Here is a 19,650-nt window from a genome sequence, read left to right on the forward strand (position 1 = left end):
TGCACATGCTCTCCTCGTTCTCGCGCGTTCCGCAAGTTTCCACGCTCGTTCGTGGCGTTGCCGTCGCCGTCATACTGCTGCGCGCTGCGAGCTACACGCGCGCACCCCTGCACTGTGCTGCTGTGCGTGCCGGCTTCGTCCGGCCGCACCGGCCGTCGCGCCGCCCTGCCCTGCCGCTGGTCGGCCTCGCCGTCAACGGAGCGCCGCCACTCGCCGCGCCATCGGCCATGGCCCTGTGTTGGCCACGGTCTCAGTTGGGCCGGTCTAACCCTTATAACCGGTCTGCCGGTGGGGGTCTTTTTTTTATTTGACGAAAGCTTGTAGATTGCATAACAATTCAAGAAAAAATCCTAAAAATACAAAATTAGTTTTGTTTGAATGCTTAGATCTAAATCTCCAAGGGAAAAATATTAATTCTTGTGAAATGACCATTTTGCCTCTGTTAAAATTTAGGTTGTGTTATAGGCTTATTTAGTTAGTTTCGGCAAATCTATTAGTCTAAAAATTATGAAATCTAGGCAGTAGTTTAATTTATGTATGTGTAGTCCACTATAAAAGTTTCATGCCTAGAAAACCTAGTTTGATATGTTAGTTGGTTCTCCATGTGTTAGTATATCTATGAGTTAATGGATAGTTTATATTTGAGAAGAATTTTGTAAATGAAATTAGAACACTGTACTAGTAGATAGTATACATCATATTAGATTTTGCTCATCACTAGAATGTGCTCATGATTTACTTTAGCGAGTTATTTTACTTATGGCAAATCTAGATAACTTGTATTAAAACCATATTGCTAGGTTTAAGGCTAATATAATTCTCTTGTGAATAAAACCCTATAAAGATTCTATAAAATAGGTTAGTGGTATCTAGGTACATCTCTATCTACGATTTGCGCACCAAAAGCGGGCACCCGATAAGGCCACGTCACCCGCTAACCTGCTAGCCGTCGGATCAAGCCATGGAGCAACGTGAACTGTCCAATGCGGTTCGCGGGTCTTTCACCCATTAACCGAACAATCAGGCGTTCCAAAGTATTCGCGAAACCTCCCCATCTACAGCCCTCTACCCTGCCACGCCCTGTGACGGCGTTCGTCCCCGCCGCTAAAACAGGACCACCGGCTCTCCCGCTTCGCCACCGGCGTGACCGGGCTCCTCCTCGGCGCGACTGGCGAGGCCACGTGGGCCGCCCGCGCCTCGCGGAGATACCCGCCAGGCCGCCACGGAGGAGAACGGAGGAAGAGGATGAGCCGCATCGTCGACCTGCCCGACGGGCACCCGAGCAGAGCTGCCATGATGGCGTGCCTCGCGCCCCTCGCCGGTCCGACTCCCCTCCGCTTCTGCTACAGGCACGCGGTGCCAGGCCGGCCTGTGGCATCTCCTTCTCCCCTTCCCCGCGGTTGCTGGCGGAGCTCGGCACCATCGGCGACCCGGGCCAAATGAGAGGTGGCGGGTGGCGCACGCAGCGGCCCAGCGGTGCGACACCAGGAGCAAGGGAGCACCGGCCCGCTTGCGCCGGCACGGCGGAGGAGGCCCCCACGGAAGGGGATGATGCCGGCGGTGATGGAATCGAGGTCCCGATTTCCTCCTCCGGCAGATACAATTCCCCTTCAATTGCAGTGGTTATAAAGATCAGCGGGGGGGGGGGGGGGCGATTTGGTCCGTAGTGGATGCCGTCGCGGCGGGCGCCCGCGCTTTCTCCGAAGTCCGACCTGGAGCTCGAGCCCTTACACGTCGCCGGAGAGCCTCCCCACCTGCCGAAATCGGCACTGCGAGCCTGGTCCCTTGCTTCTCTGCTTGTAAGGTTCCAGCCGGCCCTGGGACCGCGTGGGCCCTCTGCAGCTCGCCGGCGGTGGCCGCCATCACCGTGTCCGCCCTTGGCGCCTGGGCGGAGTGAGGTCTCCTGGGTGGCTGGCAACAGTCTGCGATGCTGGGGTTGCGGCTCAGATACGTGAGAATCGCGTGGACGGGTGGCGGCGCGGAGGAGCAAGAAACCACAGATTGGCTGCAACGCGGTAGCACGGGCCGCCCGTACGCGTGGGCTGCGGCGGCGGGGGTAATCTGACGATGACCACGACAACGTCTGCCTCAGCTCCTACTGTCCTAGCACCTACACGACCATCAGCGACGTGCTCATCGCCGGGCATCGAAGAGCCCACGCCATACGCTGCTTCCTCTGGCACAACCCCGTCATTCTCAATCTCACTCACTCACAGTAGCGGTACCAAAACGTTTTGCCCCTGAGCCAAGCTTTCTCTCCCATCACGTAGATCTCTGTTTAAATTTGTGCTGTCCCACTGTACTTCTATAGCACTATCGCCTGCTAGAAACCAACCCTCACGCAAACTCTAACCAGTGAAGTTCAATTTTCCTCTTTCCAATCCTCTGATTTACACACATTAATGTTAAATTCTGATGGAATCCTGATGTTCCGCTACATATTGTGTACATATTTCTTTACCTTCTTCCTCCTATGTTATGCTCATATACTTCTTCAACAGTTTACATTTCAGATTGATTTACCAACATAATAATTCGGAATTATATATATATACATAGCCCTCTATTCAGCATGTCATATTTTCACTAGATAGTAATTATCCGTTTTAATGTGTATTTAAAAGAATTGGTACTAATGCACTCATTTGCATTTCAGAGAAACCATTGTCTGAATCAACTGCGAAAACATCTTTGCCGAAAAGGCATTCAAACTCAATATATAATGAGAACAGAACTAAAATATTCATATTTGCTTTGGCTGTCACGAATTATCGGTTGATTCCAGATTGTGTTCATACAATGTGACCACATCTGAGAAACAAATAAATGGCTGTGCAATGCTTTCTGAATTTTATGCCTAGCGTTTGCAGGCCAAGAAGCACTGTTTTTTGTCCAGTCACTGACATGGCATTGTGTATTTGCTTGGTCAGATTTCTGAAGTAGGATTTGAAGGTCTCATTGTAAGTTTTTTTTGGATAAATCAGTGTAATTATTATCACAAGCTAATGTCTGAATGCTTATAAAAATCATTCATTCATCAACCTTGTGCAGCAATATCTCCATGAACTTCGTAACAGGAGCAATACGATATCTCGTTCACTTGTCACAATTTCAATGAGTCATCATGAGTGATCTTTCACTGTTTTATTCAAAATGATATCTTCCCGTGGAGCCAAAGATCTGATCCATAAGTTGATCTTATTTCTCTCTCCGTTCTCCAATGAGTAGCAATGCTACTTTCCCATTCCTTGCACTCCAACTTTTAAACATTTGTTTCAGATATGAAGCTCTGAATTAGTCTATCTGCCGTTGCTTTAATTACAACAGAAGAGCTTTGACCTTTGAACCTTAGGAACCATGTTTTTGATAATGTGACATTCACCAACTGGTTGGATTACTGTTGTTCTATGGCTTCTCATGACCTCCACAATAACACGTCACATTTTAATATAACAACTACTTCCTTAAAAAAAATAATATGTCTATTAAATTCGAACATGATTTCAAAAATACATTACGTTTTCAACTAATTGTCCTCCGCGCTCCCTAATAGATTATTCTACCCCTTCTTTCACCTTAATAAAATACGGCAACAAATATCGTAGCTCCATTTTGATACCCAAAATAATATACTACTTAAACAATAGCGTGGCAATAATGAAATGCCAAAAACATATACGAAGTGCAACTACGGGCTGAAATGCCCAAAATATATACTAAGTGCAACAACAGGCTGCATACCATGACACATATGCGAAAATAATGAAACGACACATTTATCCTAACTACGTTGCTTAAAAAACTACTACACGTATCAACCAAAGTTTGCATCAACTACAAATACTACAACAGGGGATACAAGCCCCGCACGGCAAAGCCGCGGGCCTTTCTAGTTAGATTCTGTTCTCCACCACTTTGTGTTTCTAAGTTGTGATTCCATAACTTGTAGTTATAGTTGTTAATCGATCAACGGTTACCTAGGTGTGTTTAGAGTTATGCGTTGCGTTAATGAGCGTTTTATGCATATACACGTAGAATCTTTAGCTAAAGATGTTATTCATAAATTTATTGTGAGAATCTGGCCATGGCTCCTGTGCTAGTCATGGTCCGACTAGCCGGTCTGACCGGTGTAGGGACCGGTCTGACCGGTTGGGTAAACCAGTCTGACCGGTAGTGTAGTCAGTATCAATATAGGACCGGTCTGACCGGTCAGGGATACCGGTCTGACCGGTAGCATTAGAGCTGACAAGCGTAATTGTATGTAAATCGTAATGTTTATACTCGGTCGATAGTTACTTTGTGATTGTAAAGTTTTATCTGCATTACTTATTTTATGTGCATTAATTGGTAGTCCATATGCATTCATATAGAACCCGTGGTGAGAACATCGTCCACAAATGGATCGTGAAGCCCAGGATAGGTGAAGCAGGATTTGGAAAGGGACCCGTGAAGACCCGGCTCAATGGTCGGAAGGGCCCAAGGCCTTGTTAATATTAACACTAACTTAGTGTTACCCTCAGGCAAGCCCCGGTGCATGACCTACTATTTTAAATTATGAAACATTATATATATATATCTATTACTTATGCATTACGTTTTCAGGAATTGTTTGAAATCTTAGTTGCATGATCCCAAGGTTCCCTGGGCCTTATACTAGTATGTGTAGGTCGGTAGCACGGCTATGCTTAATATGTCTAGGTAGAAGTCGAGTGACATCCTGTTACTCGCGAGATATAGAATATTTTAGAGTCGAGTAATTTCCTGTTACTCGCGAGATATAGGATGTCTCTATATTTTGAATATATGGAATATTGGAATATGCAGGAAAGGAAAAGAATTGGAGACCGGGCGGGGAATGTTTAGCCCCGTCTGTGTCGGCTAAGGACCGTCCGTTATCTGGCCCTGTTGATCATGTTTGAATTGTACTAATCGCATGCCGATAGTAGGAGGTAGTCGAAACCGGTAAGCCTAGTACTGCCTTGCTTTGAAAGTACAGAACTTCTACCCACCCCTTAGGGCGAGTCGAGTAATCGCAGAGAATTGGGATGCATGTATTTACTTTTGGTGGTCTCTCGTTGAACTCGGCTGACTATATGCAGGTGGGGCGGTTCTGTAGTTCGAGGCAGGGAGGGGAATGGTTGGTGCGTGGAGTCCGACGGGGCTTATGCGTGCCGTGTTGGTTAGGTCCATCTTGCAAGGTTAAATCGAATCGATTCGCCGCCAGTCGCTCTCGGATATGAGCACTTTGATCGCAGCACCACATCGTAGTAATACTTTATGGAACATGAGTGATATATGGAAATGATTACCTTGTTTTAATATTCAATATTTGTCATGTTTGCTTTAGTTATGAAAATGGGTTAATCTGTTTAGAACTTTGAGCTAAAATATTGAAAATAAAGATTCACTTTTAGATGCTTTTCTGCAAAACAAACTACTAGTCAGAAAGCTTTGTATGTCTAGATATGTGGGCTAAGTATACCTAATAGTGCAAAACAAACTACCAGCCAGAAAGTTTTGCATGTCTAGATATGTGGGCTAAGTATATCCAATAGTCGGGTAAGTCTTGCTGAGTATTAGTTGCTCAGGGTTTGTTGTTTACCCTATTTCAGGTATAGGAGCTAACTCGGATTCACATCAGTAGGCTCGATGTGACGTCCTCACGTCTTCATAGTTACCGTTTTATTTCATTTTATTTCGGTTGTTTTCTAATGAAAATTCCCTCAGGTTAGACTCTCTTCCGCTGCTATTATTTATTATGTGCACTTTAATTGAAAAGTTATTTTTCTAAATACTTTAATATTATTTACTGTTTTTGTAAGATTATGTCGTGCTGGTACCGTCTGCGCTCGTCGTGTACGAGACTTCTTGTGTGTTTCGATCGGCCTGCGAGTTGGAAACAGTATGTCAAGTTACACTTAATTAAGCTAATACGACTGATGCGTTTAAATGATGGCGGTTATGTTTAAATAAGCATTTTAACTCGGCGGGTCCGTAACAGCGAGCTGTGCAAGGAATTTCTATGAGCTCGATGCGCATTTTTTCCCCTCAAAAAGTACAGGCTTCCTCACCATTTCTCCGAAAAGTTTGTCCTCGATTCCTTTATTCCAAACGGATCGCTTATCTTCCTTTTCCTCTAGAACTAAAACCTCCATTTTTCTTAAATTTTTCCTTCATTCCAAGGTCTTATACTATTCAAAACGTTTCGAATGGCACCCTTCTTCCATTACGAAAATCCAGCTTCTCTACGAAAGGACCTGTAGCGGCCCATATGAAAAAGAGGAGAGGGGCGGTTACCCCGACTCCCGTGAACCGCCGCCGCCGGCGCTGCCATCCGCAGCGCGCCGCCATGCACCGCCTCCTCTCCCCCTCTTCCCCCTTTGCTGCTGTGTCGCGGGCTCCGGTGTGCGCTGCTACCGCGGCCGGTGAAGGGGTGGGCGTCGCAGTGGTCGGAGGTGTGGGCGCCGAGGGTGCCCCTGTTGGTGGAGGTGCGGGCGCCGCTGGCGCCATAGTCGGTGGAGGAGGATGATTGGGCGTCGAGGGCGCCGTCGCTGCCGGTACCTGGTGGTACCAGCCGCCGATGATGTTGACACGGGCACCGGCGATGCAGCGATGCCGCTAATGCGGTGTTCGTGGGATTGGCCTGAAAGCCGTAACCGGCGCTGCCGGGCTTCCACATCACCGGCGAGAACTCAAATGGCGACGTCCAGTGTAGGCAGCGTGCGGAAGGTTGAGGAATCCGTCCCAAGTGCAAAGAAAGGAGGGTGCGGTAAGTCCATTCTTACTCGTTGAAGCCTCGTGGAGTAGTTTTTGTTGCTCTTGCCGACTTGCTGTGACGGTGCAGAGGAGAGTTATCGTCGAGTTCCGGTAGGAGCAAAGCAATTCGACGAGTTCTGTGTCGGGGGTGTTCCCGTCGAGTTTCTGGTTTGTGCCCAGTAAAGAGCAAAGTGGCTGTCTCTGTTCTTGCCGTGGATGCCGGTGGCCAGCCGTTCTTCTAGATGAACTCAGCGATTCTGATCATGCATGGTCGTCGGCGAGGCGAGCGGCAGTCCGGCGACGATGAAGCCTCACCGTGGTTGATGATGCATGCATGCGGTGATGGCAACCGGCAGCGTGCCGTCCCAAAGGCATGGTGCCGCAGGATTGATTCTTCTCCTCTTAGCGCTCAGGGAGCGTGAGGCCTTCTCGTTTGCCTTCTCGGCGAGTTTCCTCGGTCGGGGATGGAACTCGCCGAGTTCCAACGTGAGGCCAACACGCCTCTGCCTTCGTTGTTTTGCCCAGTGGAGAAACTATGTGACTGATAACGTGTTGAGAATGAAAGTGAACAGAGAATGAAAATGAGCGAACAACTGATTCTAATTGATGAATTGTGTACAATATATACCCACCGAACAGACAGGATTGCCTCTTGGAGGCACCCCTTCGGGGTGGTGGGATCCCTTGTTGTAATTACATATTTACATAGAAGGACATCCTAATTGATCACTAATGTAACTTCTTATTTCAGAACACTAATCGAGTTCTTGATGGATTCTTCTTGGGGGCAGGAACTGACGAGCGCAGGCCCGGTGCCCGGATCGTGCCCACGGCCGTGGACATGCAGGCGCTGTTCAACGCGGACGGCGTTGTGAAGCTGAGGCGGCGCGGCGCTCCGACGGTGTTGTGGAGCTGCGGCGACGCGACGGGGTGCGCTCGCTATGCGGCTCGACGCAGGGCTGCAGGAGCCGCGCGGGGCGCGCTCGCTCGGCGGCACGAGCATGGCGGCGGCCTGGACAAGCTGCGGCGCCTGGCCAGCGGCGGCGGGGCTGGCCCGGACGGCGGGCGCAACTATTTTTTTTGTTTTTTTAAATCGATTACTAGGGGCGGGTGACGGGATGACCCGCCCCTAGAAATCGATTTTTAGGGGCGGGTGACGAGGTGACCCGTCCTTAGAAATCTATTTTATGGGGTTGATGGAGTGACCCGCCCCTAGAAATGGGTTTTCAGGGACGGGCACGTTACCCGCTCCTGCAAATACTATTTTTGGCTGCGAAAAGCAGCAACGGGTCTGAGATCCGTCCCATCTGCCCCTAGAAATCGATTAGGTAGTAGTGCCAGGTTGCATGAGAACACTTACGACGACGACACGTGGGGACCAATAGGGATGTAGAGCGTTGCACATATAAAACTACTATCTGTTTTTAACAACGTTGGAAATAGTCCACTATTAGCTTTTTAAGAGTTCTCACGCTCCGCTATACAATATTTATCTGCTAACTCCGCTAAGGATGTTTTACGAGATTTAGTTCTGCGAAATATCCGCTAAAGATGTTTTTTGCAATACTTCACAACGCTAGATGTTAAGTGGCAAGTAAATTTTAGTGGTGTCATCGCTCAAAGACGATGTCACAAGAATTGATACAACTAAATGAATGTAGGTTGGACCCTAGACAACGTAGCACAGGCACCATTGGGCAGTTAAGAGACATGTTAGAGTTTATTTTTAGGTGTTAGACCGTTGGGGAATCTAGCTCCGGAAGCAACCGGGGGACCTATACCCTCCGGTATCGAGGTAGGGGGGGCCTCCTAGAAGACCCCTCCCTTCTAGAGATTCAGGACATCACGCCCCCGGGGGTCCTTCCGCGCCCGAGGGGTCCCAGATGTTCAGGGCGGCGCGGAGCATCCGACGGAGGCTCCCAGGGCCCCTCCGTGTCCGAAGGGCGCCAGACGTTCGGGGCGGTGCGGAACATCTTACGGGGGCCCCCGGAGGCCCTTCCGCACCCGAAAATCTCCAGACGTTCGGGGCGGTGCAGAACACCCAGCGGAGGCTCACACCCAGCAGTGAGGGCCAACACGATGAAGGAAGCCTCGGGGCGACCCCCACCCCGGAGGGGGAGTACCGGGGGTTCCCGAGGGCAAATGGAGGATGCCCGGGGAAGGAGACCCCGGGCGGTCCGGCGCCATGGGACTAGTTCGCCCCCGGCGTGTCAGAGGGTATGCGGAGTCTTTCATCAGCATGACAGAAAGATCGGGGTACAGTGGCGTCACAAGGCCCTTAGGCCCATGAAGCGCATCTAGGCCGATAGATGCATATGGTAAGTTTCGGTGATTAATGATAACCGTATGCGACTAACGTGTGTTTTGAAGGAAATATCGTTTATAAGTTAAGTCTCATATGAAATGTGAAAGGAGACCCCTCAATTCAAACAATCATGCGTGCGAAGGACTCGTTTTTCAAGATTAAGGACCTTTCTAGTGTCAAAGTGTCACAAGAAGATGAAGGACACTTGATTTAGTTAAGGTTTTATAGTTTTTAGTTCTTGATCATTCTATTAAGAGGGGTTGTTGAGTTAGTAGCTGTTGACACAAATTCGTGCCAAACACACTCGAATGCGCTAGAACGCGCGAACGATCGTCAAAACGATCAACACCAGCGAAACCTTGGGAAGGCCGGTCTGACTGGTGCCGCCGATCGGTCTGACCGGTTCAGGCAGGGCTTCACAGAGACCTAAAATCAACGAGCTCAGGAGGGACTCCGTCGGAGCTCGTGAAGCTAGGGTTGCTCTAAGATCGGCAGGCCACTCAGAACGTCTTCAAACGCCGTTGAGACGAAGGACGAAAGCAATTAGGGTTTAGAAAGAGATAGGGTTTGAGAGATAAAAAGTAATGCAATTTTCTGATTGATTCGATTGGGAATAACCTCAATCGGCCTTAGCCTTTATATTTATAGGCCAGGGAAGACGTACCCCTTCACGAGTAGGTTTACAAAAGGACTCTACATAAAAACCCTAACTCTACTCGGATTGTACAGACGAGACCGGTCTGACCGGCCAGCCCGACTTGTCTGACCGGTCGGTCTCAGCACGTGCCCAAAACGGCTGTCAACATATGCCCCCTGCTTTTTAGTGAGTTTACAAGCTAAAAAGCAAAATACAGAGTCTACGCTATATAGTTCAAGGTCCTAAAAAATATTGCTAAGGACGATAAAAAATCGGCCATCTTCATCTTCATGCATCTTGCCACACGCTGGGGTAATATTTCTTCAAATATCTCCCATTGATAGCCCTAGGTAAACGATCTCCTTGCAATGTCTCCAGCATATATGAATTCCCGAAGATACTTTTAACAATCTTGTATGGACCTTCCCAACTCGACGACCACTTACCAAACTTATTGCTTTTCGTCCCAAGAGGCAATATCCAAACCAGCTCACCAATCTAAAAAGATTTACCTTTTACCTTCTTGTTGTAAGCTCTAGCAACCCGAAGCTTGTCTTTTTCAATCTCCTTCAAAGCCCTCAAACGCGTATCGGTGAATCGAATGACCATTTATGACATTTCGAGTGATTTTGGTGATCGAATGACAACACAACACTTGGACTAATATGATTGTTAAAATGATCATTCTCAGGCTTTTAGGTTCAAGTGATGACAAAGAGAGAGAAGATAGGCGTAGCAAGGCCCAAAGGGGCACCGGTGCATCCGACGCTTGTCGGAAGAACCGACGCTACGATGTTTGGTGCAGGAGGAAAACGAAGCCAAGTCACCCTATAGGCACCGGTTGAACCGACGGTCCAAGAAAGGGCATCGGTGCATTGGCCGTCCTATGTTCCAGAGACGATGTCAAGAGCCCAAAAGAAGTTTCTTCAACACCGGTTCAACCGACGGGGCATCGGTGCATTACATCGGTTCAACCGGTGGCCACTGTGTCAGTTGTCAGAAGTTCAACGGCTACTTCGTGTTATGAGTGACCGGATGAACCGACACTACCCTGCCAAGAGGCATCGGTTCTTCCGGTGGTACGCAGATTTTCAGTTGACCGTTGGAGCAATGGCTACAAGACTTGGTGGCCTATATATACGCCTCACCCCGGCCATTTGAAGCTTGCTGGAGTTGCTGGACATCCCACACACACCCAAGAACATCTCCAAGCCATACAAAAGCATCAGGATCATATCCTTAGCCCTTAGCACACTTTGAGAGTGTTGTGTAAAGGATTAGCTCTTAGTGAGTGAGATTGCAAGGCTTTAAGCCTTTGTGCTGTGGTTCTTTAGCGAACCAAAACAAGAGCTTGGTGCGCCGGCACCTTGGAGCGTGAAGCTCGCCGGCAACATCATTGACCCTCCGACTTGGTGTGGAGCGGCGACGACATCTTTGTGCGGGGGACGTGGAGACCCCCATCCTTTGTGGAGAAGCTCCTTAGTGGAACCCGGGGCCAAGGTGACCGTGATTGTGTTCACGGAAGAGACTTGGTGGCCGAGTAGCAATACTCTTAGTGAGTGCTACAACAACGTGGATGTAGGTGTGCCTTTGTGGCTAACCGAACCACGGGATAAACACCCGCGTCAAGAGTTTGCTATCTCCTATCCCTCTCTTTAAGCTTCCGCATTTCATACTAGCAATTTGTGTGCCTTTACTTTCATAGAATAGTTTCTTGATAGAAAAGGCTATAGGTTGCTAAACTCCTTTGGGATAGAGGTTTCACACTAGAACAACCTATCTAGATAGCATGTTTTAGTTTAAGTTTTGTGCAAACTAGTTGGAGCCATAGGTCTAAGTTTTTATTAGAGCCTAATTCACCCCCTCCCCCTCTTAGGCTAGAGCACCCGATCACTTTCAGGAGGCGTTGCAGTTTTCTTTTTTTTTGTATGCGTCAATCCTAGAGGACACCACCGGGGTTGATGGTACTTGTCTGCAACCTTGCTGCTACTGGCCTCATGATCATTGGCCATGACAGGGTCTTGAGCAGGAGAAGTAGCCGATTTTCCAAATACCATCGGCTCTTTTCCTTTTTCTTGCACCACCACTTTGATGTTACCAATCTGAACATCAGCATCGGCTTTAGGCTTCTCTAGATCAGCAGCAGGTGGTACCTCTTTTTTCTGCTCCTTTACACGGTATTCCAACCGTGGAGGAGCAAATCGCGCCGGCCTCTGCAGAGACCGGTCTGATCGGTCATAGGGGACCGGTCTGACCGGTGGGTCTGCTGCACTGGACCAGATTAGTGTGGCCCCAATCAGTCATGTACTGGTGTCCTGGACCACTCCTCTCTATAATATGGTGGAGGATGTGTCATTGGGAAGCATTGCATCTAGATCCCCTCATGTTCCCACGCCGGATTCACAGAATTTGACATCGGCGGCACCCACGGCATGGTAGCATACACTTTCTGTGGAGGGAACAAGGTAACATCACCCCTGCGCCTACTGGACTCCCTTCTAGGTGACGGAGGTCGGTCTTGATGTGGCGGTGAGCATGGTGTCTTTTTTAGCGACCGATCCTTTTGAACGGCCTTTGTGTACTTGTTCAACAGTTGCCCAAAGGTAGGTCCCTAATTTGCAGACCTTCCCTGTATCTTTGGCTTGTTTATCTTCCAAGTACCCTCTTCCGGACGCCTCAGCTTGAATGTCCGGGGCTGAATTCTGGACCGGCCTGACCGATCGGCTGGACCGGTCTGACCGCTCGGACCGGTCTGACCGGTAGGCGAAACCGGCCGGACCGGTCGCACCTGGACAGCAGGTCGACTGGTATCTGAAGTGGGGCTCCCTTGCCCCCCGAGTCTTGGAGCATTGATGGTGATCTTCAAAGATTCTTTTCCATTAGCAGATTTATCCAGAACAACCTCTCTGACCGGAACTTTGTCTTTGACATCGTTCGGTCTTGGATCTCCTATAATGACATTCTTCCCCTTTGCACCTTCGGCTTGTGTTGGCCGAAGCAGCACCTTCGGATTGTTCAGCTCCAGAGTATGAACATTGGTGTGCGCAGAGAAAGGTGTCTTGTCAACTTGCATTTCAGAAAGTACCAATCGTCCTTCATCGACGGCCGATTGTACTTGACGGCGGAAAACATTACAATCATTAGTAGCATGCGAAAAAGAATTATGCTACTTACAGTATGAATGACGTTTCAACTCCTCCACCGATGGTATAGCATGAGACAATCTGATGTTTCCGTTCTTAAGCAATTCATCAAAAATTTGATCACATTTAGAAACATCAAAAGTAAACTTTACTTCGTTTTGCCGATTCTTTTGAGTCGGCTTTAATGAAGGACAAGAAGAAGGTTTGGCCTTTGATGGCCAAACAAACTCGGCGGCATAAACCTCTTTTCCTTCATCGTCCGAACAATCAGAATCATGATCAACTACATGTGTGTTGGACCGATGAGGTTTAAATGTATCTTTTGCATTCTTAAACTTAAACTCCAAACCAATGGCTCTCATTTGCAAATGGTTAACAGTAATAAATTCAAAGCCATCAAGTTTTTCTTTCAAGTAAGAACGCAAACCGTTGTAAGCTAAGTCCACCAAATCTTTTTCAGAAAGTGTTAAATTAAAACATCGGTTTTTAATAGCTTTAAACCTTTGGAAGTAGTCTAAAACAGACTCATCATGCCCTTGCCTAACCGATGTCAAATCTAACAATCGAGCCTCATTTTCCCCGCTAAAGAAGTTATAATGAAATTTACGCTCCAATTGATTCCAATTTAAAATAGAGTTTGGAGCAAGCGAAAAAAACTAAGAGAAAGCAGTTCCAGTCAATGATAAAGAAAATAAACGCACTCGTAAAGCATCATTGAAACTTGCTTCTCCCAATTGTAAAATATATTGGCTAACATCTTCCCAAGTGGTACGAGAATCATCACCATTAAATTTAATAAATTCAGGAACACGCCAATCAGCAGGATAAGAAACAAAGTCAAACTCAGGAGGGTATGGTTTTTGATATAAACGCGAACTACCCATATCAATCCCAAGTTTATTTTTAAGCACCCCAGCCAAATCCTCTTTAAATCTGGAGAATTCGTCTTGATAGCCACCACTGGTCGAAGCTTGCAAGGACGATGAAGTACAATTTGTACTAGGACCAGTGTATGCGGTGGTAGTATTAGGAATTAGTCCTCTCGAAGGTCCAGATCCCTACTGTGGTGTAGTGTGGGGTGGTGTGTACTGCATCATCTCACCAGTTCGGCTTGGGGCCGCCGAACTAGGGATAGTAGCGAGTGGTACGGGGGATTGCAGAACCTGCACCATCACACCGGTCTGACCGGTCATCTGACCGGTCTGACCGCTCGGACCAGTCTGACTGGTCGCATGGACCGGTCCAACTGGTGGGGTATGGACAGATGGCGGTGGTTGAGTTTGTCCCGCAAACCAATTCGGCGGCATCCCATAAAACTCGGGTGCAGTGGCCGAATTAGGTTCTGCTGCGTAGGTTTCATCTACGACACTTTTACCCTTTTTCAACGCAGCAATTTCATCATTAATACCCGCAAAAGTCTCTCCGGCAGTTACTTGCGCATCGAATATTTTCTTATCGACCAAGAGAGAAAATTGCTTGTGCAATTCAGAAGAATCAGAAGGAACTACCTCCACCTTATTGTCGTTTAATTTGAAGGAAGGCATCACGAATTCCCCGACTCTCTTGAATAGGCCCCCGCGCTCCTTCTTGAAGCCTTGTAGGAATTGCTCCCTCAAGTGCTCCTCAGCGACCAAGTAGGCCCGGCGCTCATCCTCGGTGAGCTCCTCCATAGTCGCCTTGATGATGTTATTCTTGTCGATCTCGGAGCCCATCTTCTTGGAGACTTAGATTAGATCGATTTTCAAAACCAGATTAATCGTGTCCCCAGCGGAGTCGCCAAAAAGTGTGTTAACACAAATTCGCGCCAAATACACTCGCGCTAGAACGCGCGAACGATCGTCAAAACGATCAACACCAGCGAAACCCTGGGCAGGCCGGTCTGACCGGTGCTGCCGACCGGTCTGACCGGTTCATGCAGGGCTTCACAAAGACCTAAAATCAACGAGCTCGGGAGGGACCCCGTCGGAGCTCGTGAAGCTAGGGTTGCTCTGAGATCGGCAGGCCACTCAGAACGTCTTCAAATGCCGTAGAGATGAAGGAAGAAAGCAATTAGGTTTTGGAAAGAGATAGGGTTTGAGAGATAAAAAGTAATGCAATTTTGTGATTGATTCGATTGGGAATAACCTCAATCGGCCTTAGCCTTTATATTTGTAGGCCGGGGAAGACGTACCCCTTCACGAGTAGGTTTACAAAAGGACTACACAAAAACCCTAAATCTACTCGGACTGTACAAACGAGACCGGTCTGACCGGCCAGCCTGACTGGTCAGACCGGTCGGTCTCAGCACGTGCCCAAAGCGGCTATCAACAGTAGTTTGATCCAAATCGAGTTGGCCATAGAAATCTTGCACACTTACTCAAACTCAGCCCATGATAGCTCAAAGAAGTCAAGAAAACATTTGGAAGAACAAAAACTCAAAGAAGAAATCAATTCAGCAGCAAAGAGGAAACATCAGCTGCACCGGTTAAACTGACGATCAACCACCGGTTCATCCGGAGGGCATCGGATACACCGACGCGTCGTCATCGGCCTAATATGGCAGCGCAGAAGGAATCAGTCCGAAAATCCTTACTGCACCGGTTCAACCGACGACTCAAAGACATGCATCAGTCTATTCAACGTACTATCTTCCAGAAACTCCTTTTTGTGGGGACAAGAGTATCTCTTCAGCACCGGTTTAACCGAAGCATGATCAGAGTATGCATCGGTTCAATGACGCAAGCCTGCACAATGTCAGAACTTCAACGGCTACTATTTGGCCTCAGTGTGACCGGTTTAACTGATGCCCCACCATCGGTTCAACCGATGCGCACGACTTTTGTGCAGTGGGTTTGCAACGACTATGAGGGCTTCTCTTCTCTATATAAGTCGATCCCCTGGCTTATTTATGATGCCTTTTTGATGCATTGAATACCTGAGGCCACCCAAGAGAAGAGGATAGAGTGCTTTGAGCCATTAGATGAAGATCTAGAGCTTGAAATTGTTCCAAACTTGAAGAAATCAACCATTTGAGTGTAGCAAGTGTGCTTGAGTTTTGGGCCAGCTTAGTGAGGGTCAAGTGAAGACTTGAGAGCTTGTTACTATTGGTGTTTGACGGCACCTAGATGGTCTTAGTGATCGGGAGGTTCTTGGTGAACTCTTGGAGTTTGTGGGAGCCCTAAGAAGAAGATGTTGTACGCAGTTTAAAGTTCGCCGTTCCGGAGATGGAGAAGGAGCATTCTTAGTGGATACTTGCTCTTTGTGAGGCAAGGAAGCTTAACCCTTGGTGGGTGCTTTAATGTGGATTAGAGGGGAGCGTCAACTCCTCGAAACCACAGGAAAAAATTTTGGTTGTCTCGTGTCCTTTCTTCTTACATTCAAGCATTTAACTTTGTGTTTGATCTCGTTCTTGTTGTTACTATCCTGCTTGGTTGACTAGGATTCATGAATGCTAGTGTGCTCCTTTGACTAGGTTTTGCTCATGATAGCGTGATTTCAACTAGGCATGGTGAGCTTGTTAGTGTGTTTACCCACCTAAGGATCTCATGCTAGTATGCTCTAAGTTGATAGGTTTCAATCTTGTAGATTGGGCAACACTAGTGCTAGGTTAAGGATCTGCTAGATTTTGAAAAGTCCCAATTCAACCCCCCCTCTTTGGCCACGATCCTTACAGCCCCGCTGGTCGCCTCGCGACATCGAAAGGAAGGAAGGACGTCAATACCGGACCATGTCACCGAAGGATTGGAGGGCCCGGGGTGCCTCAAGAGAGTTACAAACTACGCGTATCTATTTATATCTCCACAAACACATTGTGGATTCCACCATTTGAAGAGCAGATAAAATGAAGGTTAGCCATGGCGCAAAAAAGAATCTTGCATTACTTGCAAAGAACAGCATATATTGGTAATGTTAAAAAAATGGAAAAAAAAAGAATGGCACTTACATTAACATTACTCTGTGTGGATTACCAGAGTTTCAGACCAAAAATACAAAAATCATGGACATAGTTATAGTTATCCTATTAGGTGCAGTGTAGTCCTCAGTTGGTATAGAACTTGCTTTAGGCAGTGGCGATTAATTTTGTGAATCTTTTCTAGACCGCTTCAAATGAATTAATTGAACAACACAAAATTGATGAGTAAATTCATTTCCCTGTACAATGCTGCAACATATGCATCTTGTGACCCCATACTCTGTCTCTGTCATTCATCTGGGTGCAACTGAGTTCTGAATAAATCACCACCACACCATCCAAAAGAGGGCACAGTTAGTATTATGCTTTACAGAAGTTGAATTATACCAAAAGTTGAAGATAGTAAACTATGCAATATAGTAAACAACATTATCAAAATTACAGAATCTATACCTTCCGTTAGAAGTTTGGGGTACTCGTATCATAACATCTTCCAACACCTCAAACCAACATGATGGAAGGAGAAGTTTCAAACCACTGAGTGATCACTACCTGCACAGCTGGAGCTGGTATCATCTGGCAACAAGAGTTCCTGAGTGCAGCAGCCTGTGCCAACAAATGGTCACATGTGCATCAGGTTTTTCTGTTCATGAACGTTTCATAAATATTTCTTTGAGGGTGGCATGGCTTCCTATCCTCTTTAACATAACCAGCCTGTGGAGCCGCCGAGAACTCGTCTATAGGAGTAGCACCTTTCTAGAGATGACACAGTTATAGTTCTCTTCCTGTAGGGCATGATGCACGGATCAAGCGGACAGGGGCAGGTGCTTCATTATCCGTCTCTGTGGAGTATCATCTCTTTCCAGTATACACTGCATTGTTCATTTCACAGGATCATCCAGTCAGGTTACACGTTACAGATCTTTCTTGGACTAAGACTGCAACAACCTGGCCATATATAAAGCTGACTGAACTTTCCTCAAATCATTTTTGAACCCTACACTACGTAGCCCAGCAATGACAGCGCGCTTTGCAGATGCGAGGACGTTGTTCCCTTCATGCAAGCATATCCGCAAGAATTTGGAAGCCATATGGTATCTGCCCACCTTGCATAGACCATGGACTAGTGATGTGTAAGTAAAATCATCCTTTAGCTTCATGCTGTGAAGTACTCTGATGGCTGCATCCACCTCATTAGATTTGCATAGCGCGTCAATCAAGCAATTGTATGCTACCACATTTGATTTCTTTCCCATCATATGCATGGACCATATCTGCTTCTCCGCAGCCTCAATCTGCCCCATCTTGCATAGACCATTGACCAAAATCGAAAACGTGTACTCATCGCTCTCCAGACCACCTTCTTCCATCATGATCAGCAGCTCCAATGCATCGTCCAGCTTCCTTTCTTGGCATCACAGGTGAATCAGCGTGTTGTAGCATACATTGTGAAGCCTGGAACCACTTTGTATCATGAGCTCATAGTAGCTATTGGCTTCTTGCATCCGGCCCTTCTTGACAAGCGCACTAATCACCGTCGTGTACGGGAAGGCATCTGAAATGTACCCTCCTTCAAGCAGGGACAAGAATATATCTCCAACCCTTGATCAAACCTGACATACCTGAAGCAGCACTTCATAACCGTCGTGTATGTGACAGTGTTCGGGGCATGCTTCGTCCTCCCAAGCTCCTTGAGGACCATGCGGGGGTAGCCCACCTTGCCTGACTTGCAGAGCCCGTTGATCATCGTGTTGTAAGTCACAATGCCCACGGGGAGCCCCACCCTCTGCAGGTACCTAAACATCCTGTAGGCATTCATCGCGTGGCCAGCCCTGAACAGGCCGTCGAGCAGGGTGTTGTATGTCGTGGTGGATGGCGCGACGCCCTTCTCCGTTATATCCGTGAACACCCGGTAGGCATCCTCTGGGTGGTCAGACCGGAACAGGCAGTGCATGAGCGCATTGTAGCTCCCCGAGTCGGGGGCAATGCCCGACCGAAGCATTACGTCGAACAGGTTGAGGGCGCGCAGGGTGAGCCCGCGGCAGGCAGCGCCCGCTATGAGGGAGTAGTAGGTGACGGCATCCGGGCTCACCCCGGCCTCCCGTATTCGGTGCACGACGGCGAGACCCGCGTCGAGGCCGGCGACCCGGCAGTGCGCGGTGAGGAGGGTGTTGTAGGTGACCACGTCGAGGGGCAGGCAGAGGCGGATGGCGTCGACGAGGACGGACTCCGCGCGGTCGAGGCTGCCGCCGCGGCAGAGCACGGCAATGCCGACGTTCATCAGCCCCGTGGACAGAGCCAGCTGCGCCCGGGACCGGGCCATGGTTCCGCTCCCTTCTCCCCGCCATCGCGAGACTCTCTTCCGGGCTCGGCTGCGCTCCGCTTGCCACCTTGACTCCCATACAGCTTTCACGCTGTCTTCCGGTCCTCTAGGAGCAACGCCGTAGCCTTATCATGGGGAGACAGCTCGACTACACGTGGCGGCGAGGCCAGTTTCTCGGTGGCGCTGCCGCCGTCGTTGGGAATCCAGGCCACGGGGGAAGCGGGTGAGAATGTGCAGACTGCAGACGGGGAAATCTATATATCGTATATGCGATTTGCTATCGATCCATCGCAGAAGAGGAGGGCGGCGGCGCGGTGGCTCCTGTTCATCTTCTCCGTTGAGGTAAGCGGCGGCCGGAGCTTGGGGAGGGGGAGGGGGTGGTCGGGGAGGGGTGGTAGGTGGGGGGAGCGGCCGCCGGCGAGGTCGCCGGCGGCCGGGGTGGTGGAGGGAGGCGGCGGAGCTTAGGGTTCCGGGTTACCTAGGTTCGGGGAGCTCCATGGCCGCCGGCGTTAGAAGAGGAGGGGCCCCGGGTGGCGGAGGACGGGCGGCGGCGACGGTTCGGCCGGCGGAGGGCGAGGCGGCGCGGGAGCGCCG

At 48.7% G+C, this 19,650-nt stretch overlaps 1 long non-coding RNA gene and 1 pseudogene across 1 annotated transcript; one reads left to right on the top strand and one right to left on the bottom strand.

The window, feature by feature from the left end:
* LOC120707493 lies at window positions 1-3,346 on the top strand. Its single transcript, XR_005689014.1, has 2 exons — window positions 1-2,960; window positions 3,052-3,346. It is a non-coding gene; the product is annotated as an uncharacterized LOC120707493 (long non-coding RNA).
* Window positions 3,347-16,707: 13,361 nt separating this feature from the next.
* On the bottom strand, window positions 16,708-19,296 carry LOC120710681 (annotated as a pseudogene).
* Between the last annotated feature and the right edge of the window lie 354 nt (window positions 19,297-19,650).

Source organism: Panicum virgatum, chromosome 5K (genome assembly GCF_016808335.1).
Source record: "Panicum virgatum strain AP13 chromosome 5K, P.virgatum_v5, whole genome shotgun sequence".
NCBI lineage: Eukaryota > Viridiplantae > Streptophyta > Magnoliopsida > Poales > Poaceae > Panicum > Panicum virgatum.